General features: G+C 38.0%; 1 long non-coding RNA gene across 1 annotated transcript in view; it reads left to right on the plus strand.

The window, feature by feature from the left end:
• LOC134737793 (uncharacterized) overlaps positions 1 to 26,037 on the plus strand; it is a 219,924-nt gene that overhangs the window by 183,642 nt on the left and 10,245 nt on the right. The window contains exons 5-7 of the long non-coding RNA XR_010123092.1: positions 5,117 to 5,171; positions 5,883 to 6,022; positions 7,479 to 7,536. This is a non-coding gene — a long non-coding RNA (uncharacterized LOC134737793). The remainder of the gene's footprint in view (positions 1 to 5,116; positions 5,172 to 5,882; positions 6,023 to 7,478; positions 7,537 to 26,037) is intronic.

Consider the following 26,037-nt stretch of genomic DNA (forward strand, 5'->3'; position numbering starts at 1 on the left):
AAATTACTTTTCAGTACCCTAGAGGACCAGAAGAGTTAATGCAGCTTCCAGGAAAACAGAACACCGGGCAGTGTAACTCAGGTGGTGGGATGGCCAGATTGGATTTGTCATAAGCATGTCTCAATTGTGACTTTAGAGCTCAAGCTATGACAGCGCATCAGGGCTTTTCCTCTCTTCTCTTCCACCCGCTATGTTTCTAGGGGACTGAGCATCAGTGCCCCTCCCTGCAGAGTTGCAGCACTGAGAGATTATTATGGTCTTAAAAGTGAAAGCCTGTAATTTAAGGTCATAACACCATCTTTAAAATGGAGATTGAAATACAGTAATATAAAATACATAAGGCGTCAAAATGTAGCAAATGTCTCTTCCCATTGGATTTTTCCATTTACAGGAGAATAGTAATACCACGTATATTTTCTCGAAATATATAGTATATTTTCCATATTGATTGTGTAGCTTTTTCATTTAAAGTGGAGCCAGTTCCCTGATAGACCCAAATTCCTTTCAATGCCTACTAAATAAAATGTTCTGGCCCTAAAAACAGGATAAAATAAAATAAAATTTTAAAGCCTAGAAAAGACAGCTCCAACTTTCTAAGGTATCAAATATTTTACTTTCTAAGATATCAAATATTTTACTTTCTAAGATATCAAATATTTCTAGAAAATAACATCTTGATGAGTTGGTTATAAATGAACATGTGGATTGTGTTTTCCTTAATATATCAATAGTTTATCATGGCAGAAATAAGTACTAAGTGCAGAAAGGATCCCTAGTGCTAGATCCTTGACTTTGAAAGCAAAGGAGCTCAAGACATCCAGCAAATTCAAAACATCCCCTTACCAACTTTTTAAGATTATGTTTGTATATTTATTTCTTATGACATTTCAAAGCTTTTTCATAATTCTAGGTAAAAAATGCCAGTTTTCAATACTAAATAATGGTGGAATAAAATTTTCTGAGAGTCAATTTTTCAACCACAAGAGGACAAACGCTATAAGGAAAATGATTCTACTTTCACCAGGAAGGAAATGTCATGGGCCTCTGAATTGGGAAAAAAAAAAACAAAACAAACAAACAAAAAAACAAATTCTTGCAGCAGTGCCTATTGGAAATTACCAGAAATGTCTTTTTTTTTTCTTGAAATAAAGTTCAAGGTAACATTTAAATGAATAATTATTTACCATCTTGTTAAATGCAGGCGTGTATGGCAGGCACCATCTATTAGTATAAAAGCTTTTTCTGCTTAGAATGGCTCATTAGCTTTTTTGTAGGCTGTGCTGGTTTTAAGATTCAAATTCAAAATCTCCTCTGATTTTGCTGTTCCATTTCTGGCAGCCGGCCAGTGGCAGATATGCATAATATTTCACTGTTAGACGTTGCAAACATCATATCCTGCTGTGCTAAAGAAAACATTGTGTTTCTTACCACATGAAAATAATCCATCACTTTTCAATCAGCACATAAAAAAAGCTCTACCTGTTTTTTCCATCAGACTCAAGAAAAATTAATGGCCCCAATGTGAAAGGTGGACCCTCCATACATGATCCATTAAAGTACAAACTTATCAAAATATGTCTAGCATCTGATTTGCTAAGCAAGATGGAACAAAAGAGGTGTGATGAAAAAAAGAGATCCTTCTAAGACCCATACAACCTTGTTCTATCAGTATTAACCTTATTTATTTTAAATGTGGGAGGACATAAATAAAAAACCATGAAATGAATCCGTTGAATTAGATCAATTCAAATAGACACTGTATTTATCTGGAAGAGATGGCTAAAGATACTTCATGTGGACTGGAAGAAATTTTTATAATAAAAATGTTTTTTAAAAAGTAAAGAAAGACAGATTATAAATCCCCCAGTGGGCCACTAGGCAACCTAATATATTAAAGTAAAATTTTCTTTGGGAGTAAAAAAAATCAGTATTTTGTCAACTTGTTCATGCCTTTAAAAATAATTGCATGCCTTTTGCAACGCTGATGTTGTAGCTAGTTTTGAGTGAGGCATGAGGACTTTCCTTTCTAGAGCCCTAGAACTTTTGTAACAATGTTCTAATCCGAGAGATAGCAGCCATATCAAAGGAGTGCCAATTAAAAAACAACCCATTTTATGACTTTTAAACATATTTGTTGGAGTTGCTTGGCCTTCTTTGCTACTGCCTGGTTCTGGGAAATTGTTTTCAATTTCTCTCTCCCTTTCTTTCTCTTTAATTTTCTCTCCCTTGCCTCCCCTCACTTATTCTCACTTTTTTGTGGCATGACCTGTGTCATATAGTTTAATGAATGTAATAAAAAATGCAGACAATGGAATGTAATGCTAATACTAAGAAGGTATTAGCAGTATTACTAGTAAATAATTTTACACAAAAGTGTATTTTTATATTTTTATAACCTCAGGTTTAGAATTCTACACTGTGTTTTAACTAGTATTCCAGTTTCTGTCTTTTTGTTTTTCTATCTCAAATCCATGTTGAAACAGTTTTTACATTGGTCTTTCTAAAGCATAACTATTTATATCCCCTCATATCACAATCTCCCTTTAGTTGATGTCCATTGAGTGAGAGAATAGAGTTTCAGAGTTGGAAGGCACAAATATAATCATTTCACATATGAGCAAACAAGCTTAGGGATTTTAAGGGATTTGTCCAAAGACACACGGTTTGTGAATGATAGCTCTGGAATCTTCAGGAGCCCCAGTCCAGCACTTTCTCCACTACATAACTGGTTCTCTTCCAGAGTAGTGCTTCTCAGACTTTAACTGACATGCATATGGTCTGAGGATGTTGTGAAAATGTAGAATCTGATTCAGTAGGTCTGGGGTTGGGCAGAAAATCTGCATTTCTAAGAAGGTCCTAGGGCATGCCCATGCTGGTTTGGAGACCACACTGAGTCGCAAGGACCTAAGAACTCTTGTAAATTCTTACACTGGTTTTCAAGGTGCTTTGAAGTGTAGTCCTGTGTCCCGCTGTCCTGTATGAACACTCCAATATAGTTATGCAGAGTACTTGCTCGCTTATTGAATACCTTTTGAGTATTCTGACTTTGACCTTTTTATTTATTCATCCTCCCACCTCTCTCTGCTTCTTTGCAATTGAATGTCTACACTTTCTTTCAATAGCAAAGTTATTTCCCATCTTCTCCATAAAGACTTTCTCATTACCAAACATAAAATTATCTTTGTGTCCTCTGATTATCTCTATTACCCCTTCAAAGCTTAATAAGTCAATAGCTAGTTATCAAATCAAAGAACAAAATAAATGTATAAGAGAATAAAATAGCAGTGAATGAAGTGCATTAAGTTGTAGAAGGCAAGAGAAACAAATTCCTGAGCTCTGTAGAAAACCTCAGAATTAATAAAAAAGGTTTCCTCCTTTTCTTTTACTACATCTTGTGCTAAAAATACTCCTGGGTTAATTGCAGAAAATGAAGCTTAGAAGACTGTGAATTGTCATAGGTCAAGGATCATCAAAATTTTTTGTAAAGAACCAGATAGTATATGATCATGTCAACTGCACAGCTTCTATGGTAACTACTCAACTCTGCCATTATGGTAGGAAAGCAGCCATTGGTAATATGTAAATAAATGGATGTGGCAGTGTTCAATAATACTTTATTTACAACAAGAGGCAGCAGCCAGATTGGCCTGCCTGTAGTAGTTTACCAATTACTATCACAGATGATAACCAAATCTATACTAAATAAGGAAAGAGAAGGACTTATTGAATCCACAGTTGTTAATTGTAGCTTAACTAACTCTATAATGGGGAGCAAATCTTAAGAATTGGGCCAGGCCAGGGCAGAGAAGGGATGCATTGGGCAACGCAAGAAATCCAAGAGATTTTTCAATGAAATAATCTTTTATGGAGCCCAATCCAAATCGTATTTATAACACACCCAAACCCAATTTTCAAAATCCTACTACCTTGACGTAAAGGTATGACACATGGGTCATATAATTGGCAGCACCCTGTTAGAAATGCAGAATCTCAGGCCTCATCCTTACACATTACCATTAGTGCAATCTGAATCTCACCAAGATCCTCAGATGATTCTTTTGCACTTTACAGTTTGAAATCCCAAAATGAGGTGTGTCAATGATCTGCATCAGAATCCTATGGGATCTGAGAAAAATGTCAGTTTCGGTCCAATCCCAGACCTACTTAATCAGTGTCACTGGGGATGGTACCCCAAGTTTAATAAATATAAATCCACGTTAGAACTCTAAAACTATTGATTGTGAACTACAAGATTGACACTAGTTGCTTCCATTCTATCCTTTCTGGCTTCATTTTTGGCAGCTGTATTTGTTTTGTTAATCTCTTTCCTATTCCCTTTTTTATTTTTAAAATTAAATTTTTTTACTGATACATAGTATTTATACATATATATGAGGTACATGTGATATTTTATTACATGCATAGAATGTATAATGATAAATTATGGTATTTGGGGTATCCATCACCTCAATCTTCATTTCTACGTGTTAGGAACATTTCAAGTCCTCTCTGTTAGGTATTTTGAAATATACAGTACATTGTTGTTAACTATAGTGACCTTACTCTGCTGTCACTGTTCCTTTTTCCAGCTCTGAATTATTTGCTTTTCTTAACATAAGAGTAACCTTTATTTTTTCTTAAGTTTTTGTCGCATGAATATATGTCCATAAAATGATATGAAGACTATTTTATTATCTTACCAGATGGTACCAAGATTCCTCTTACGGAGATGATTAAGTGTGTTTGGGAGAAGCTTTTGATAAGCCACTTGGAGTATAGCAGTCAAAGTCATGCTCAAATAACAACATGGTGAATAAAATGTTTTCTAAAAATGGGAAGACCTATTAACTACATGACCTTCTGTTTTTGCCTGGGGGAGTATACAGGTTTGGGTTGGAGGTGAATTGCTGTGGAAACTTGTATACTTTGTTCTACATTTTCTTCCATAAAATGCTGGTTCAGTAGAAAAAAAATCTCAATTGTATTAAGGAAGACAGGACTTTGGAGTGTGGCAAGTGTCATGTGGTTGTAAGATATGTGATACAAAGTATCCTGATTCTCCTGCAACATCTTCACCAAAGTCTCCACTGCTTACTATGACTCTGCTTTCTTATAGAGCTCTGCTGGAGTAAGGAAGCTGACTAAGGGAAGAACCAGAAGGCCGCCAAAATGTAAGTCATGGTGGATATGATAGACAAAACGCCCGGAAAATAAGAGGAAAGCTGACATTAAATAAATATCAATATCTGACGAGAAGATTAGGGCCACCCTAATAATGTGTTATTAATTTGCACATTTTAAGAGAGAGTTTACAAATTCCTCTTTGCATCAAAATCATCAGTCCTTCGGCCTATTCCCATATATTCTCATTCATTTGGTCTGGAGTGAGACCCAGACATTCAACAGTTTTTCAAGATCAGGTGAATCTGAAAGGTGCAGCCAAGATTAAGAACTAAAGTGGGGAATCTAAAATAATCCAAACAATGCATGTTACAACTGATAAAGTAGAAAAGTAAGTACAGATACAATTCCTTTCTCTTTTTTGTCTCTTTTCTTTCATCACACAAATCATTTTTAACTATTGTTCTGATAGTTTTTATTAATAAGCACTCAATAAATGTGCCACACTCCTAACAAAGATAGAAAAATAACATGAACCTAATGAATTAGTATAGATTTATCTAAAATATTGTAATCGATAGCTTCTTATTAAAGAATATTCATAAATAATATAAATTTACTAGTAATATAAATATATGCACATCTGGCTTGACCGTTAGATGAATATATATTGGTGTACATTATGTTTAAATAGCCTTTCTTTACCAAGTTAGTAAATTTGTCACAAACCGTTTTTTGAGAGTCATTTTATTTTATTGTAGGTGTTGAGAGCTTGGGATATTTTGAAACAAGTAGTACATTTAAAATGTAGACATTCATTCAATGAGTATTCTTTAACTCAACATGGTAAAGGCTACAGAGAAATGGGAAGGAAGTTCAGGTGAGGCTGAGAAGACCAAAGGTAAGCTGTATAAAGAAAAAAATCATTGGTAATAAAGAATTCATTAATAGATTGACTCATGGAGATCAGCACTGAGTCAGCAAATCTGCACCTAGGATTGACTGACTGATATGCCAAGGGGTTGGGCTGAGAATAGTAGGGGGGTTACTAAGTTGGATACTCCAGAAAATCTCTCCTCATAGCTCTTCTAGCATTGGAGAGAGAATCAGAAAAATAATCTAAGGCCTTAATTTGGTACAATATTACTGGCTGGTTATTCGAAACATTCCAAATGGTCAAAGAGTTTACAACAAGCGTCTTTACACAGCTATGTTTTTAGTGCTATGGTTGTTTACTTGAGAAAAGCCTTCCTAATATTCTGATTGTGTCTATATTGACATAATGGCATTGGTTTATTGAACCCATCTCTTTACATTGATAGCCTTTAATAGAAAAACATGTATCTATGTATATATTCACCAAAGATTAATACACTATATTGTAACCAGTCCCATTAGAACAGATAACTATGCTCAAAAAATTTCAAGAAAGTGATTTATTTATTTTAACAGTTTCATTGAAATATAATTGACATTCAGTAAACTGTATGTATTTAAAGTGTGCAATTTGGTTTTTGGCATGTTATACACCCATGAAACTAACTGCAATCAAGATAACAAACATATTCATCATTCCCAAGAGTTTCCTCATGCTCCTTTATAGCCACTCTTGCACTCCACTGCCCTGAAGAAATCTCTGCACTGTTTTCTGCCACCATAGATATCAGTTTTGTCTAACTTCTTTCACTGAGAATAATTATTTTAAGATACATCTTTGTTATTGCATGGATCAATCATTCATTCTTTTCTCGTTCTGAGTAGCATTTCATTAGATGCACAACAATTTGTTTATCTGTTCCCTTGTTAAGAAGGAACATTTTGGCTTTTTATTTTTGGCGATTGCAGATAAAGCTACTATGAATGTTTGTGTCAAAGTCTTTGTATGGACACCTGCTCTCATTTCTTGGGTTAATGCAGAGGAGTGGAATGCTGGATTGCCTACTAGTTGCATGTTTAACTTTTTAAGAAAGTGCAGAACTATTTTCCAAAAATGTTGTAGCATTTTAATCTTGTGCTCCACTCCCCTGCAGAAATCTCGGCACTGTTGGTAAAATGTAGGGCACCACTTGCCGTGTTTGAGAGTTTGTTTCTCCACATCCTCAACAATATTTCATATGGTCAGTATTTTTAATGTTGGCCATTATAATAAGTGTATATATATATTTTAGTGGAACTTCAGGTGAATGATTTTAAAGACTTCCTTGCTAGGAAATAGGAAAATAAGAAAATGCATCCAGTCCTCTTTTTCTCTCTGCGCTGTCTTAGATATTTCAGGTTCAGTATCTATTCCAAAACCTTTCTCTCTGCTTTGCCATGGCCAAAAGAGTTCATTCACCTTTCCCCTTTGACTCTTGCAGACAATTGTGTGCCTTTAAAGGAAATAACAACAAGAATTAGGAGCACCCTGGAGGCAAGGTAAAATTTGGCCTGTGTAATCAATCATATCTGATTCACTGAACCATAATGACTCTGTGTACAGGAAGACATCTTCAGTGGGGCAGACTTGCTTCTATGAAATCCTTAACATTTTGTGGGAGAGAAAGCGGTTTTATATTTAGCTTTTAACATGCTCAGTCATAACTACTTTTCTTGGGCATAAGTGAGTTGTATTGGTGTGCAGTTATGGTAATATGTCAAAAAATAAAGATAAGTACGTCAGTAGAACAGCTGGCCTATTTTAAAAATAGTGTCTTTAATAATTCAAGCTAAGAAATAGGATCAATTGTGTAATATCCAACATCACAATAACCATTTACAAACAGTGAATTGTGGCGGCTGCCCTCGGTTTCCTCCAGAATTATTTCCCTCAAATCAAGTAAAGTCAAAGATTCGGAGATAGATATATGACCTTGAGGAACAATTTCCAGGAAACACAAAACAAACAATATACTAGTGTCCGCAACTAGGGAGAAAAGCTGTAATGCTGTAAGGAGTCACCAAACTATAATGGTAGCCAATAAAAGTATTACAAATGCCAAGCAGATGAAGCTTTGTAGAGGAAGTCACTTTGTCATCTAGTTCTTTAATTTCTGTTTTCATTGAAGTTCAGACATGCAGCAAGTATTAACTACGGAGGAGGTGATATTAAGTCTGTATAATATGTGACTTTCTTTGCACACATTTCCCATAAGTCATTTGAAACTACTTTCATACAACATAAAGGAGAAATTGGAAAAATCTTCAGTCAACCACCACCCCTTAGAAAATGATCCCTGAATTAGAATGTCCATGTTATATACTGAACATTATGACCTCTAAGAGGAAATATATGAGTATCTAATCTTGAGGAAGATTATGGTCTTGATGATGAAACTGATGAGGGTGAAGAAGTTATTGATGATGATGATGATGACAATACTACTACTAATGATCATGGCACCTAACATTTTCAGGGTGCCTTCTCTGGGCCAGCTTTGCATACATTATCTTATTTAATCTTTGCAAAGCCCTGTCAGGTTGGTCATATTATTATTTCCCTTTTACAGGAAAGTTCAGTGAAATAAATTACATAGGCAGTATAGCACTTTGTAAGCTCTCTCCATTTTAGTCTTGTCTCTCTGTTACCACAAAAATTAATGGGACTTAGTCACAATAATTGTTATTAGCAGAAAAATTGGAGGACAGACAGTGTGCAATTTGGTTGGAGAAAGAGCTCGACAGCTCTCCACCTGGATAACAATCGGTTAATGGATGTAGATATCAGGAATAAGGGAGAAAGCTCTTCAAGCAGCAGATCATTATGCAGCAGCTCAGCATGTTTATTAATCATTGTGCACAATTAAAATGCCATTTCATCCCTCTAATTAAAACAAGTAGTTCCCTGAGGCTAGCACCTGAACTAATGAAGCCTGGTTGCCTAAGGATCTCACTCAGGGAAGGGAATTAAACAATGGAGGAAGCAGTATGTTTACCAGGTTGCCTAGACAACATCAAACTGTATATGACATCATGAGCGAGTGGACCAGTTGAGACTGTAATTTTAAAGAGCCAGAGATGATGCTTTTTCTGAGTGAAAGCTGGATTTCAATATTGAAAATTTTCTAAGTTTGTAATTGTTTGGTATCAGTATACCTGAATTAGAATGTCCATGTTATATAGTGAAAATCATGACCTCTAAGAGTACAAGTATGAGTATCTAATCTTAAGCAAGCTGAAAATGTTAGGTGCCATTATTATTAGTAATAGTATTGTCATCATCATCATCAATAACTTGTTCACCCTCATCATCAAGACCAATTGTATTGGTTGGTATATTGATACCAACCAATTATATACTTTACAATAAATTCTAAATTTTCATTCTTCTTGGTATGTGGAATGGGGATTTTGATGTTTGGAGAGAAGATTTTGAGGGATTCTCTATTGGCATCTAGGTATTTGGGAGGCTGAAGGGATTTTTGAAATTGGTTGACTCTAGAAATAAAAGGGTATAGTCTAGAAATAAAAGGGTATAGATAGGTTACGGAGACACAATTTAAAATAGAGGGTAGATAAATAGGCTAGATGAAAGAATACATAGGATTCAATCCCAGTATTGCCACTTGAACTGAATGACCCTGAACAAAGTCCTTAGAAAATAGGAGGACTGAACTAGGTAATCATCAAGTTTTCTTCTAGTTCCAAAATTCTATGGTTTTGTGGTAATTTGTGATTAATGTAACAGTGCAAAGAGATTTCATTGTATCCCAATTCCCTTGCAAGTTTGGCTGAATCAAGTCTTGCTTATTCTTTCCTTCTAATTCCTGTTCAGCTCACCAGCATATCTTTAGTGTCTGATATTATACTTGGCATATAGAAGTTGCTCAGTTAAATATACATGGAAAATATCAATCAGGTTAAACCTACAGATCTCAGTAATACACAGGTTTCAGTGCCTTGCTTCAAATATTTAGGAGCAACCCTACATATGATTCTGCATTATTTACCTGAGAAGTGGCAAACCTGAGGGTTATGAAAGCTGCTTTCATTTCAGCCCGTCTGTGAACTCAGTTTTGTATAATTCTGTACTTGAAAGCTATGGTCTAATGTTGCTTCCACTTGTACTAGGCAAGAAGCCATGGCTCATTCTTCCCCTTTTCTACCTGTCATCCCTTTAGTCCCCTTGATTCCCTGCTATCACAGAAAAATAGTTATGCCTAGAAGTTTGAGGAACTTAGGAGCATTGGTTTTGTTTTGTTTTTTGTTGCTGTTTTTTTTTGGAGACGGAGTCTTGCACTGTGGCCCAGGCTGGAGTGCAGTGGCATGATCTCGGCTCACTGCAATCTCCACCTCCTGTGTTCAAGCAATTCTCCTGCCTCAGCCTCCCAAGTAGCTGGGACAACAGGCACACACCTCCACACCTGGCTCATTTTTTGTATTTTAGTAGAGACGGGGTTTTACTGTATTGCCCAGGCTGGTCTTGAAGTGCTGAGCTCAGGCAATCCACCTGCCTCAGCCTCCCAAAGTGCTAGGATTACAGGCATGAGCCACTGAGCTTGGCTGGAGCATTGGTTCTTAACTTATTTTTTATGGGTCACAGAGTTTCATAAAAATCTGATAAATTTCATGAAATCTTTCATCAGAAAAATGTGTAGCATGATTTTGCAAACAACTGTGGGTTATGAGGTTTACAGACTTTTGGAAGCTCATCTGTGGAGCTCAGATTAAGTTAAGAACTCTTATTTTAAAGGGTTATGTAAGAATTTCCAACAGTCCTTTAGGAGGCCTATGTTTCTCTGCCCTTCTTACCTCCCTCCAGCATGTGAAGAAAGATGGCCAGCTAATAGAAGAGTAGGGGTTTTTTTTTTTTGGTACAGACAGAACTAGTAGCACATGCATGTCAATGGCAAGTCGTTCTTTACAGTGTGGCCAGTAGACTCCAGAATAAGGTATAACGATTTCAGTTATTTCCTCTTCTACCTTCTTTATTTATAACCAGGCATCTGGCTCTGACATATTTATTTTAAACAAAGTAAAAAGACAACAATGAGGTGGTAATAATCACACTAGTAAAAAATAGGCAAAGTATAGAAAAATATTAGGGCCTTCATTTTCTTACACTGTTCATCCTATTCTTCGGGCAAGGAATATGTTGGTAACTGGAAATTACAAGCTCAAGTTATCCAATTTATGAATTTAAGAATTTATTCTTTCTGTTTTCGGGCCATTGTTCATCTGTCGAACCTAAATCTTTCTTTCCAAACTGAAGCTCAGTTTCTCTTGTATATCATAGTACGAAATGTAACTTGGTCAGTAGGACATCCAGAAACTAGCAGAAATCAGCCAATAACTCAGATTAAGTGGCATGATAATTGGGTTTTCTAAGCATTTTTTGGTATTAAAACAAGTTAATCAACCATAAAACACAAACTCATCAGAATCCAAGGTCTTATTCAATTAACTTCTGGCCTCAAACACTTAAGTGTTTTTTTTTTTTTTCCTTTCTTTCAAATCATTATGTCATATTTTGCAAAGAGAGAAAGGATTGTCTGGAGTGAGAAATTCCAAAGATGGAATAAGAGCCAATCTTTTTAAACTGTATCATTTTATCCATGATTATTATTTTTAGTAAAAATAAAAACAAAAGTTTTCTTCTTGCTCAGAAAGGAGATGAAATCTTAAACTTACAAGTTGAAACAGAAGGACTGAAGTTTTATAGTTTTTTGTTTGAAGTGACCCTTGTATTCTTATATTTACTCAAAACATTGGATAAACTAGAAATTTGGGAAGCAAAATAACTATTAATATAATACCATCAACACATGATTTTCTTCCTAGATGCTTTATTTTACGTTGATTTACAACTGCTTAAAATCTTTTCTTGGTATGAAGGTCATAAATTAATGGTTAAAATAGGCAAGTGTAAACCTTTACTAGTCCTCAAATCACAGCTTTAGCTTAAGCTTTCCTGGATGTGAGCCTATAAGTTGCCAAATTACTGTGGTAAAGAGAGAAAAGGAGGCTTTTTTCCCCCTTTTTGTCAGACAAAACTGGGTTAAAATCCCATATGCCATATATTTAGCTATCTGACCCTGGGTACATTATTTAATCTCTATGAGCCATGGTTTTCAGCTGTAAAGCAGTAGGAAAAACATTCTTCTGATAAGGTTCATGGTAGGCACAATGGTTTAAAAAATCAGTTATTTCCCTATTCCTTGAATTGTTATTACACTTGGATGGTGTCACTATGACTACAAAGGTAGCAGAAAAAACGCAATGACTCTATGAGATAGTTACAAGATCAGGAAAGGCAGTGGGTCAAAATTTTGGTAGACAACTCGAGAGTTAGGACAGTAAAATCTGCGTTGCTTAACAATGAGGCTATGTTCTGAGAGATGCATTGTTAGTCAATTTTGATGTTGTACAAACATCATAGTGTATACTTACAGAAACCTAGATTGTATAACCTCCTACATACCTAGGCATATAGCCTGTTGCTCCTAGGCTACAAAGCTGTACAACATGTTCCTATACTGAATAGTGTAGGCAACTGTAGCACAATGGTATTTGTGTATCTAAACATAGAAAAAGTAATGCATTGCATGGGGACTCTATGACGGCTATGACGTCATTAGGCAAAAGGAATTTTTCAGCTTCATTATAATCTTACAAAACCATTACAAAACCAGGTTCATTGTTGACCAAAACACCATTATGTGGGGCATGACTATAACTGGCTTCCAGATGTGAGAATGGGCCACTGGGCAAGAATACTCTTTGGTATCTATGGTCAGGCTGACAACGAGAAATCTAGGGGGTTGAGTATGGTTGGTTAAGTCTCAGAGCATAAAGTGGCCAGCCAGGGAAGGAATAAAGGAGTCAAATATTCATTCATTCATTTACTCAAAACTAAATACTGGGAACCTGCACTATTTCTGGTAGTGAGAACCTGCACTATGATAAGTGTTAGAGATATTAACAAAGTCTTTTGAGAACAGAGAAAACAGAACAATTAACATTTGAGAAGTTGAAAAAGGTTCTTGGCTCACTAAATGTTTATGTTTATGCAATGAGGGAGGAATATTAATCTGGGTGTTAAAGGATGAGTAGAAGTTTGCCAAAGGGAAGATGCAGTGAAAGAAAATTGTAGTTTGAGGGAAATAGAATGGATGTAGCTTGAAATTATAATGGTCTGATGTATAAAGGGAATGATGCCAAATTCAATAGACAGTCAAGAAGTTTGGATAAAGCGGGAGGTCAGCTCAGATTGGGAACATTTTTATATGCTGATTCTGCTTATACTGTGTAGGTAAATGGAGAGCTATCAGAGGTTTACTGAAGTGTTGGATGACATGATAAGATTGGTTTTAAAGGAAGATGACTCTAACAGCAGGTTCAGGATGGGCTATACTGAGAACAATCAAGTCACAAAGATATTAGGAAGCTCATTGATTTAATAAATACTGTAGTCATTTTTGGAGGAGTGAGGAATAATCATATGAAACACATCTAAAAATATTTTGAATTTTGCCATATTTCTAGCTTACAAAGTATTCTTGTCCCCCTACTTCATTTATTCTCTAAATAGCTCTATGGAGTAAACATTATTATTAGTAGTATTTATATTTTGTAGATGAAGAGCGTGAAAATTAGAGAAAATAAAAGACAACCATCTTCCAGTTACTAAGTGGGATGCTGGGATTAGATTAACTCAGGTATTTGATCTACAAGATCATTGATTTTTTTTCTATCATACAGTTGCTCTGAATCCAATTGAATTTTCCAGTTGAGCATGAAAATTATATTGTTGCAAAAGCAGCTGCAATAATTTACCTTCCTGAATCAACATACTTGGGTATTTTCCTTCCATTCTGATTCTGCACTTACCCATATGACTTACCTTCTTAAGTGGGACAATAGCAAACATGGCTAAATTGGAGACCTGAAAAGTATTTGTGCACTGGGGCTTGCCCTTTCTTGATATACTTTGGAACCCTCAACCTACCATGTGAAGAATCCTTGGCTTGCCTGTTATATAATGAGACATGTGGCCAGATTATCCCTGTTGCTCTACCTGAATTCAAGCCAACCATAAGACATGTGCATGAGGCTGTTCTAGATCATCCAGCCCTAGGTGAGCCAACCCAGCCCAGAATCACCCAGGTGATGCAGAATTTGTTTATTGTTTTAAGCCATTATGTTTGGGAATTATAATGCAGCAAATACCAATGAATAGTCTGTATTCTGCAAGTGCCCTTTGTACCTACAGATATTTGAACAAAGCAACAAAATAACAACAACAAAAATGTATTGGAAATATCCAAAGGTTTTATTTCTACCAGCCTGAGCAGTGATTTTTGAACTTGGCCACATGAGAATTACCTGGACACTTGTTTAAAAACTCAGATTCTTTAGATCACCCTAGACCCCCTAACTCAGTATTTGCGGGGCAAGAGCTTGGAAGGCTATGTTTTAAACAAGTTTCACAGTGATTCTTACATTTACTAAAATTTGAATTTAACTATTCAAAAGATTAAATTATTTTCCTCACCCAAATATTCTTTCATGAATGTCTTTTACTAGTTTGGTAAGTTACCTGGAAATTAACTTTTAAACCATGATTAAAGAATAGTAGCGGGGAGGTGCCAAGATGGCCGAATAAGAACAGCTCCAGTCTACAGCTCCCAGCATAAGCGACGCAGAAGACGGGTGATTTCTGCATTTCCAACTGAGGTACCGGGTTCATCTCACTGGTGAGTGCCAGAGAGTAGGTGCAGGACAGTGGGTGCAGTGCACCGTGCGCAAGCCGAAGCAGGGCGAGGCATCGCCTCACCCAGAAAGCACAAGGGGTCAGGGAATTCCCTTTCCTAGTCAAAGAAAGCTGTGACAGAGGGCACCTGGAAAATCGGGTCACTCCCACCCTAATACTGCACTTTTCCAACTGGCTTAAAAAACGGCACACCAGGAGATTATATCCCACACCTGGCTTGGAGGGTCCTACGCCCACAGAAACTCGCTCATTGCTAACACAGCAGTCCAAGATCAAACTGCAAGGCGGCAGTGAGGCTGGGGGAGGGGCACCCGCCATTGCCAAGTTAGTTGTTTGATTAGGTAAACAAAGCAGCCGGGAAGCTCGAACTGGGTGGAGCCCACCACAGCTCAAGGAGGCCTGCCTGCCTCTGTAGGCTCCACCTCTGGGGGCAGGGCACAGACAAACAAAAATACAGCAGTAACCTCTGCAGATTTAACTGTCCTTCTCTGACAGCTTTGAAGAGAGTAGTGGTTCACCTAGCACACAGCTTGAGATCTGAGAATGGGCAGACTGTCTCCTCAAGTGGGTCCCTGACCCCCAAGTAGCCTAATTGGTAGGCACCCCCCAGTAGGGGGCGGACTGACACCTCACATGGCCGGGTACTCCTCTGAGACAAAACTTCTAGAGGAACGATCAGGCAGCAGCATCTGTGGTTCATTAATATCCACTGTTCTGCGGCCACTGCTGCTGATACCCAGGCAAACAGGGTCTGGAGTGGACCTCTAGCAAACTCCAACAGACCTGCAGCTGAAGGTCCTGTCTGTTAGAAGGAAAACTAACAAACAGAAAGGACATCCACACCAAAAACCCATCTGTACATCGCCATCATCAAAGACCAAAGGTAGATAAAACCACAAAGATGGGAAAAAAACAGAGCAGAAAAACTGGAAACTCTAAAAATCAGAGTGCCTCTCCTCCTTCAAAGGAACGCAGCTCCTCACCAGCAACAGAACAAAGCTGGATGGAGAATGACTTTGACGAGCTGAGAGAAGAAGGATTCAGACGATCAAACTACTCTGAGCTACAGGAGGAAATTCAAACCAAAGGCAAAGAAGTTAAAAGCTTTGAAAAAAAATTAGACGAATGGATAACTAGAATCGCTAATGCAGAGAAGTCCTTAAAGGACCTGATGGAGCTAAAAACCAAGGCACGAGAATTACATGACGAATGCAGAAGGCTCAGTAGTCGATGCGATCAACTGGAAGAAAGGGTATCAGTGATGGAAGATGAATGAAATGAAGCGAGAAGAGAAGTTTAGAGAAAAAAGAATAAAAAGAAACGAACAAAGCCTCCAAGAAATATGGGACTATGTGAAAAGACCAAATCTACGTCTGATTGGTGTACCTGAAAGTGACAAGGAGAATGGAACCAAGTTGGAAAACACTCTGCAGGATATTATCCAGGAGAACTTCCCCAATCTAGCAAGGAAGGCCAACATTCAAATTCAGGAAATACAGAAAATGCCACAAAGATATTCCTCAAGAAGAGCAGCTCCAAGACACATAATTGTCAGATTCACCAAAGTTGAAACGAAGGAAAAAACGTTAAGGGCAGCCAGAGAGAAAGGTCGAGTTACCCACAAAGGGAAGCCCATCAGACTAACAGCTGATCTCTCTGCAGAAACTCTACAAGCCAGAAGAGAGTGGGGACCAATATTCAACATTCTTAAAGAAAAGAATTTTCAACCCAGAATCTCATATCCAGCCAAACCAAGCTTCATAAGTGAAGGAGAAATAAAATACTTTACAGAGAAGCAAATACTGAGAGATTTTGACACCACCAGGCCTGTCCTAAAAGAGGTCCTGAAGGAAGCACTCAACTTGGAAAGGAACAACCGGTACCAGCCACTGCAAAAACATGCCAAATTGTAAAGACCATCAAGGCTAGGAAGAAACTGCATCAACTAATGAGAAAAATAACCAGCTAACATCATAATGACAGGATCAAAATCACTCATAACAATATGAACTTTAAATGTAAATGGGCTAAATGCTCCAATTAAAAGACACAGACTGACAAACTGGATAAAGAGTCAAGACCCATCAGTGTGCTGTATTCAGGAAACCCATCTCACATGTAGAGACACACATAGGCTCAAAATAAAGGGATGGAGGAAGATCTACCAAGCAAATGGAAAACAAAAAAAGGCATGGGTTGCAATCCTAGTCTCTGATAAAACAGACTTTAAACCAACAAAGATCAAAAGAGACAAAGAAGGCCATTACATAATGGTAAAGGGATCAATTCAACAAGAAGAGCTAACTATCCTAAATATATATGCACCCAATACAGGAGCACCCAGATTCATAAAGCAAGTCCTTAGTGACCTACAAAGAGACTTAGACTCCCACACAATAATAATGGGAGACTTTAACACCCCACTGTCAACATTAGACAGATCAACGCGACAGAAAGTTAACAAGGATACCCAGGAATTGAACTCAGCCCTGCACCAAGTGGACCTGATAGACATCTACAGAACTCTCCACCCCAAATCAACAGAATATACATTCTTTTCAGCACCACACCACACCTATTCCAAAACTGACCACATAGTTGGAAGTAAAGCACTCCTCAGCAAATGTAAAACAACAGAAATTATAACAAACTCTCTCAGACCACAGTGCAATCAAACTAGAACTCAGGATCAAGAAACTCACTCAAAACCACTCAACTACATAGAAACTGAACAACCTGCTCCCGAATGACTACTGGGTAAATAATGAAATGAGGGCAGAAATAAAGATGTTCTTTGAAACCAACGAGAACAAAGACACAACATACCAGAATCTCTGGGACACATACAAAGCAGTGTGTAGAGGGAAATTTATAGCACAAAATGCCCACAAGAGAAAGCAGGAAAGATCTAAAATTGACACCCTAACGTCACAATTAAAAGAGCTACAAAAACAAGAGCAAACACATTCAAAAGCTAGCAGAAGGCAAGAAATAACTAAGATCAGAGCAGAACTGAAGGAAATAGAGACACAAAAAACCCTTCAAAAGATTAATGAATCCAGGAGCTGCTTTTTTGAAAAGATCAACAAAATTGATAGACTGCTAGCAAGACTAATAAAGAAGAAAAGAGAGAATAATCAAATAGATGCAATAAAAAATGATAAAGTGGATATCACCACCGATCCCGCAGAAATACAAATTACCATCAGAGAATACTATAAACACCTCTATGCAAATAAACTAGAAAATCTAGAAGAAATGGATAAATTCGTCAATACATACACCCTCCCAAGACTAAACCAGGAAGAAGTTGAATCTCTGAATAGATCAACAACAGGCTCTGAAATTGAGGCAATAATCAATAGCTTACCAACCAAAAAAAGTCCAGGACCAGACGGGTTCACAGCCGAATTCCACCAGAGGTACAAAGAGGAGCTGGTAACATTCCTTCTGAAACTATTCCAATCAATAGAAAAAGAGGGAATCCTCCCTAACTCATTTTATGAGGCCAGCATCATCCTGATACCAAAGCCTGGCAGAGACACAACCAAAAAACAGAATTTTAGACCAATATCCTTGATGAACACTGATGCAAAAATCCTCAATAAAATACTGGCAAACTGAATCCAGCAGCACATCAAAAAGCTTATCCACCATGATCAAGTGGGCTTCATCCCTGGGATGCAAGGCTGGTTCAACATACGCAAATCAATAAATGTAATCCAGCATATAAACAGAACCAAAGACAAAAACCACATGATTATCTCAATAGATGCAGAAAAGGCCTTTGACAAAATTCAACAACCCTTCATGCTAAAAACTCTCAATAAATTAGGTATTGATGGGAAGTATCTCAAAATAATAAGAGCTATCTATGACAAACCCACAGCCAATATCATACTGAATGGGCAAAAACTGGAAGCATTCCCTTTGAAAACTGGCACAAGACAGGGATGCCCTCTCTCACCACTCCTATTCAACATAGTGATGGAAGTTCTGGCCAGGGCAATCAGGAAGGAGAAGGAAATAAAGGGCATTCAATTAGGAAAAGAGGAAGTCAAATTGTCCCTGTTTGCAGATGACATGATTGTATATCTAGAAAACCCCATTGTCTCAGCCCAAAATCTCCTTAAGCTGATAAGCAACTTCAGGAAAGTCTCAGGATACAAAATCAGTGTACAAAAATCACAAGCATTCTTATACACCAATAACAGACAAACAGAGAGCCAAATCATGAGTGAACTCCCATTCACAATTGCTTCAAAGAGAATAAAATACCTAGGAATCCAACTTACAAGGGATGTGAAGGACCTCTTCAAGGAGAACTACAAACCACTGCTCAATGAAGTAAAAGAGGATACAAACAAATGGAAGAACATTCCATGTTCATGGGTAGGAAGAATCAATATCGTGAAAATGGCCATACTGCCCAAGGTAATTTATAGATTCAATGCCATCCCCATCAAGCTACCAATGACTTTCTTCACAGAATTGGAAAAAACTACTTTAAAGTTCATACGGAACCAAAAAAGAGCCCGCATTGCCAAGTCAATCCTAAGCCAAAAGAACAAAGCTGGAGGCATCACACTACCTGACTTCAAACTATACTACAAGGCTACAGTAACCAAAACAGCATAGTACTGGTACCAAAACAGAGATATAGACCAATGGAACAGAACAGAGCCCTCAGAAATGATGCCGCATATCTACAACTATCTGATCTTTGACAAACCTGAGAAAAACAAGCAATGGGGAAAGGATTCCCTATTTAATAAATGGTGCTGGGAAAACTGGCTAGCCATACATAGAAAGCTAAAACTGGATCCCTTCCTTACACCTTATACAAAAATTAATTCAAGATGGATTAAAGACTTACATGTTAGACCTAAAACCATAAAAACCCTGGAAGAAAACCTAGGCAATACCATTCAGGACATAGGCATGGGCAAGGACTTCATGTCTAAAACACCAAAAGCAATGGCCACAAAAGCCAAAATAGACAAATGGGATCTAATTAAACTAAAGAGCTTCTGCACAGCAAAAGAAACTACCATCAGAGTGAAAAGGCAACCTACAGAATGGGAGAAAATTTTTGCAACCTACTCATCTGACAAAGGGCTAATATCCAGAATCTACAATGAACTCCAACAAATTTACAAGAAAAAAACAAACAACCCCATCAAAAAGTGCGTGAAGGATATGAACAGACACTTCTCAAAAGAAGACATTTATGCAGCCAAAAGACACATGAAAAAATGCTCATCATCACTGGCCATCAGAGAAATGCAAATCAAAACCACAATGAGATACCATCTCACACCAGTTAGAATGGCAATCATTAAAAAGTCAGGAAACAACAGGTGCTGGAGAGGATGTGGAGAAATAGGAACACTTTTACACTGTTGGTGGGACTGTGAACTAGTTCAACCATTGTGGAAGTCAGTGTGGCGATTCCTCGGGGATCTAGAACTAGAAATACCATTTGACCCAGCCATCCCATTACTGGGTATATACCCAAAGGACTATAAATCATGCTGCTATAAAGACACATGCACATGTATGTTTATTGCAGCACTATTCACAATAGCAAAGACTTGGAACCAACCTAAATGTCCATCAATGATAGACTGGATTAAGAAAATGTGGCACATATACACCATGGAATACTATGCAGCCATAAAAAATGAGTTCATGTCCTTTGTAGGGACATGGATGAAGCTGGAAACCATCATTCTCAGCAAACTATCGCAAGGACAAAAAACCAAACACTGCATGTTCTCACTCATAGGTGGGAATTGAACAATGAGTACACATGGACATAGGAAGGGGAACATCACACACTGGGGACTGTTGTGGGGTGGGGGGAGTGGGGAGGGATATCATTAGGAGATATACCTAATGCTAAATGATGAGTTAATGGGTGCAGCATACCAGCATGGCACATGTATACATATGTAACAGACATGCACGTTGTGCACATGTACCCTAAAACTTAAAGTATAATAATAAAATTTAAAAAAAAATAACTAAAAAGTTAAAAAACAATGAGCTATCAAGCTACCACAAGGTGTGGATGAATCTTAAATGCACATTGCTAAGTGCAAGAAGCCAGTCCTAAAAGGCTGCAGATTACATGATTCCAACTACATGACATTCTAGAAAAGTCAAAACTGGAGAGATAAGAAATAGATCCATGGATCCCAGGAATCCAGGATCCAGAAAATGGGCAAGGGAGCTGAATAGATGAAGAATAGGTTTTTGTTGTTGTTGTTGTTGTTTTTAGGGCAGTGAAACTATTCTGTATGTTACTGTAATGGTGACTATAAGACATTGAACATCTGTTAAAACCCATAAAAACATACAACACAAAGAATAAACGTTAATGTATGCAAAAAAAAAAAAAGAATAGTAGGATGGGCACAATGACTCATGTCTGTAATCCCAGCACTTTGGAAGACTGAGGTGGGAGGATCACTTGAAGCCAGGAGTTCCAGAGTAGCACGGGCAACATGGCAAGACTCATCTTTACAAAAGTTAAATAAAAAAACAGCCAGGTGTGGTGGCACACACCTGTAGCCTGTCATCCCAGCTTCTCAGGAGGATCGCTTAAGGCCAGGAATTTGATACTGAAGTGAGCTATGATCGTGCCACTGCATTCCAGCTTAGGTGACAGAGCAAGACCCTGTCTCAGAAAAAAAAAAAACAAAAACAAACAAAACAAAACAAAAACCACTAAACAGTAACAACCCAAAGTTTGTTTGTTTGTTTTTCTCAGTGTTATTCTCTGTAGTCTCTATAGATTTATAGCATAAGAAGAATCCAAAACATAGATAGGGACTAAAATCACATGTTACTAAAAATTGGCAAAGGTGTATAAGTTAAATATTTACTTTTATACCGAGGTTATGCTACTAGTGAAGAAAAGAAATGAAGAGGAATATGATAGGTAGAGATACTCTGCAAGAGAGGAACAGGAGGCTTAGTCACTGGGGAGTGTACAGTCTCTCAAAGGAAAGTGAAGTTGAAGAAAAATAAAGAGGGAAAGGAGCAACAAGAAAAATAGGATAGACTTGCTAAGGCATGACCCTAACATAGTTTAAGATGAATACCTACTGTAGATGTCTCGCGTTTCTTTCATGGATTTATACAGTAACACAGAGACAAGGTTCATGAGGCATAAAAGAACACTACAATGCCTGCGTAAGTACTGGTGTCTCCTAACCAACGGAAAGGGGAGCTGAGAGCCAACTCCCAGTGAATGAGGGGGTCTGGTTACACTATGAGCTCAATTAAGAGAAAATCAACTGGCTCATTATTATACACAAGGACATTCATTCTTCTGAGTGAGGAGAATGATTACAACTTGAATAGGAAAGCCACAAACCACTAATCAGGGTATCTCAGGTTTGACCTATTCAAGTATATTCCAAATTACCCAATTAGCTGGATTGCCAATAAGTTTCTTGTAGCAGTTATATTGGCACTGATGACACCATAATCAGTTGTTTTAATCAAGCCTTTGAAAACAAAAATGATGGGCTGAATATGGTCATAACAAGGACTGGGAAATTAGAGCCACCAGGTCACTGCTGTTGGGTTACTCCACATTCTGCTCTGGCAACTGTTCTTAAAGGATGGTGTGAGCTTTATTTGCTTTGGTTTTTGTATCTCTCCTCCCTCCCCCCATCCCTGCCACCCAAGCTCAGGCTTTGTCCCCAGTTCCTAATGTCCTAGCCTCTCTTGAGGGGCTACTATTGCTAACTGAGTGACCTGCACTTTGTTCTTTTCCTGATTCTGAATCCACTGGCCTTCTTGAGCCATATCTTGGTAACCTGGATTCTTAGCCATCTTTTTTTTTGCTACACCTTAAGGTTGAGCTGGGCCTATATTCCCTAAATCATAGAGGATGAAAAATGAGAAACCTGCCCACCCTCACCCACCCCTCCACCCTCACTGGCTTTCCTGATTATTACAGGGTGAGGAAGTACTTTGTATTTGTTGGCCAGCAAAGGTTTGATGGCAGGAACCGCTCATTCTTGTAGCTCCAGAATACATGCCTGGCAAATAGTACATACTTAACAAATTGTTTGATGACTGAACCAGTAAATAAATGGGGAAGAAGTGAAGTTTGAGATCATAATTCAACAGGAACCCTGCCAGTCTTGTTTATTCTTAATAGAACCTAAAATGATGTCTAGAACAACATTTGTGCTCAAGAAATATTTTTTGAATGAACGAATGGCTATGAACAGTATTTCTTTGCTATTTCTGGTGGAAATAATGGAAAGTATTGAGTTTCATATTTGGATTAAGGTCAGGATGGAGACAAGGGAACAGCCACAAGCTGCAGGGCAGGGAATAAGAATTCGGCAATATTTCACTGGAATCTCGGAAACCTTAAAATTGTAAGCCGACTAGATGTCAGGGTAATCTTGGGGAAGTCATTGGCCTTTCTATTGCCTATGGAAAGGGGATTTGAATCAATCCTGTCAAGGGGACTGGGTTAGCCAATTAGAGCACTGTCATAACAAAGTACAATGCTGTGGGAACAAGAAGGCCGAATGATTGTTTGGGCAAGTTGAAGAAAAGGTCAAAGAGAAGACTACATTTAGGCAGGTCTTTTTAAGCACTGTTGGCAAATGTGCATGCAGAAGTTCAAGAAATGATTTGTCTTGGTTTGGGTTTCCATAGAAGCAGACCCTGAGACAAACATTCAAGTATGAGTGATTTCTTTGGAAGGTGGTCCCAGGAAGTGCTGTCAGGAAAGTAGGGAAGTGACTCAGGAAGGAAAGAAGAACATGAAGTTGTGGTATCAAGTCAGTTACCTGACAGCAACTGGAGGTCGAGACCTCCAGAAAACTCTGGTAGGCAATGGAGGACGCTCATCAATTATTCTAACTAAAGTACCAAAAAATGGAGCCAGTCATCCACCAACTCCTTGCCTTGGTTGAAGACATGCACTCTTCCCTTGCCTTGCAAGTAGATCAAGCATGCCTCCTCGGCAAAAAAAGACCCCTGGGCAGAGCATCACTCAGTCCACTATAGCTCCTGATTAAAATGCAATAACACTAAAATCAATACAACACCAGCATACCTTGATACTGTTTTGCCTTTGCAACTTATTCCATTCTTCCTCCTCCTGCCTTCATCCTGAGCTCTATAATAACAAAAGATAGTTAAGGAAGGCATTGTCCCTTTTGTTGTTGCTCAACCAAGACGTGAAGCAGAGTTGGATTACTTCCACAGAGCAGGGAGGTTGAATTTCATTTTGCTAGGCCAACAGGCAAGTTTCCATGAAGAAATATCCTCCCTGATGCCCCCCACCCTTTCTCCCATCCTGCACCTGCATAGAAGAAAAGAGTGATCATTTCCCTAGACCCCTGGGTAATTGATTCTCTTTGGTGTCTTCTAAGTAACATTTATGAAACTGCTTCCATATCCTGGACTCTAATCTATCTGCTTCACTTTCTGGAAGCAATATTACTTCATTGTGAACTACTTAAGAGCAATGCATGAATTTTTTTTGGTCTCTAGTATTGCACCTGGGACATAAGGGTGCTTAAAAATATTATTTTGGACAGACAAATGGATAATGAATGAATGAGTGAAGAAGTAAGTGAATGACTGCCCCCTGTCCCCTATGATATGCTGGTGACTGGCTTGGGGATGAGTTTGCTTTGCCATACTGATCCTTATTCATTGTTTCAAGTTACTCCCTATCTTTCCCCAAACCCACTAGGGTGTTACTGCTCAGGACACCAGCTTTTGCAGAACTGCTTCTCAAACCCCAGCTTTCACTCTTCTTCCCACATCTCACCTTCTCAACTCTTCATTTGCTTTCCCTGCCATTTGGTATGCAGGCCCTTGCAAGAAGGTAAGACATTCATTAATAATAAGTTCCAGTTGACTGTATACCTAGAAAACCCCATTGTCTCAGCTCAAAATCTCCTCAAGCTGATAAGCAACTTCAGCAAAGTTTCAGGATACAAAATCAATGTACAAAAATCACAAGCATTCTTATACACCAATAACAGACAAACAGAGAGCCAAATCATGAGTGAACTCCCATTCACAATTGCTTCAAAGAGAATAAAATACCTAGGAATCCAACTTACAAGGGACGTGAAGGACCTCTTCAAGGAGAACTACAAACCACTGCTCAATGAAATAAAAGAGGATACAAACAAATGGAAGAACATTCCATGCTCATGGGTAGGAAGAATCAATAACGTGAAAATGGCCATACTGCCCAAGGTAATTTATAGATTCAATGCCATCCCCATCAAGCTACCAATGACTTTCTTCACAGAATTGGAAAAAACTACTTTAAAGTTCATATGGAACCAAAAAAGAGCCCGCATTGCCAAGCCAGTCCTAAGCCAAAAGAACAAAGCTGGAGGCATCACGCTACCTGACTTCAAACTATACTACAAGGCTACAGTAACCAAAACAGCATAGTACTGGTACCAAAACAGAGATATAGATCAATGGAACAGAACAGAGCCCTCAGAAATGATGTCGCATATCTACAACTATCTGATCTTTGACAAACCTGACAAAAACAAGCAATGGGGAAAGGATTCCCTATTTAATAAATGGTGCTGGGAAAACTGGCTAGCCATACATAGAAAGCTGAAACTGGATCCCTTCCTTACACCTTATACAAAAATTAATTCAAGATGGATTAAAGACTTACATGTTAGACCTAAAACCATAAAAACCCTAGAAGAAAACCTAGGCAATCATAGGGATGGGCAAGGACTTCATGTCTAAAACACCAAAAGCAATGGTAACAAAAGCCAAAACTGACAAATGGGATCTAATTAAACTAAAGAGCTTCTGCACAGCAAAAGAAACTACCATCAGAGTGGACAGGCAACCTACAAAATGGGAGAAAATTTTCGCAACCTACTCATCTGACAAAGGGCTAATATCCAGAATCTACAATGAACTCCAACAAATTTACAAGAAAAAAACAAACAACCCCATCAAAAAGTGCGTGAAGGATATGAACAGACACTTCTTAAAAGAAGACATTTATGCAGCCAAAAGACACATGAAAAAATGCTCATCATCACTGGCCATCAGAGAAATGCAAATCAAAACCACAATGAGATACCATCTCACACCAGTTAGAATGGCGATCATTAAAAAGTCAGGAAACAACAGGTGCTGGAGAGGATGTGGAGAAATAGGAACACTTTTACACTGTTGGTGGGACTGTAAAC

Source organism: Pongo pygmaeus, chromosome 12 (genome assembly GCF_028885625.2).
Source record: "Pongo pygmaeus isolate AG05252 chromosome 12, NHGRI_mPonPyg2-v2.0_pri, whole genome shotgun sequence".
Taxonomy (NCBI): domain Eukaryota; kingdom Metazoa; phylum Chordata; class Mammalia; order Primates; family Hominidae; genus Pongo; species Pongo pygmaeus.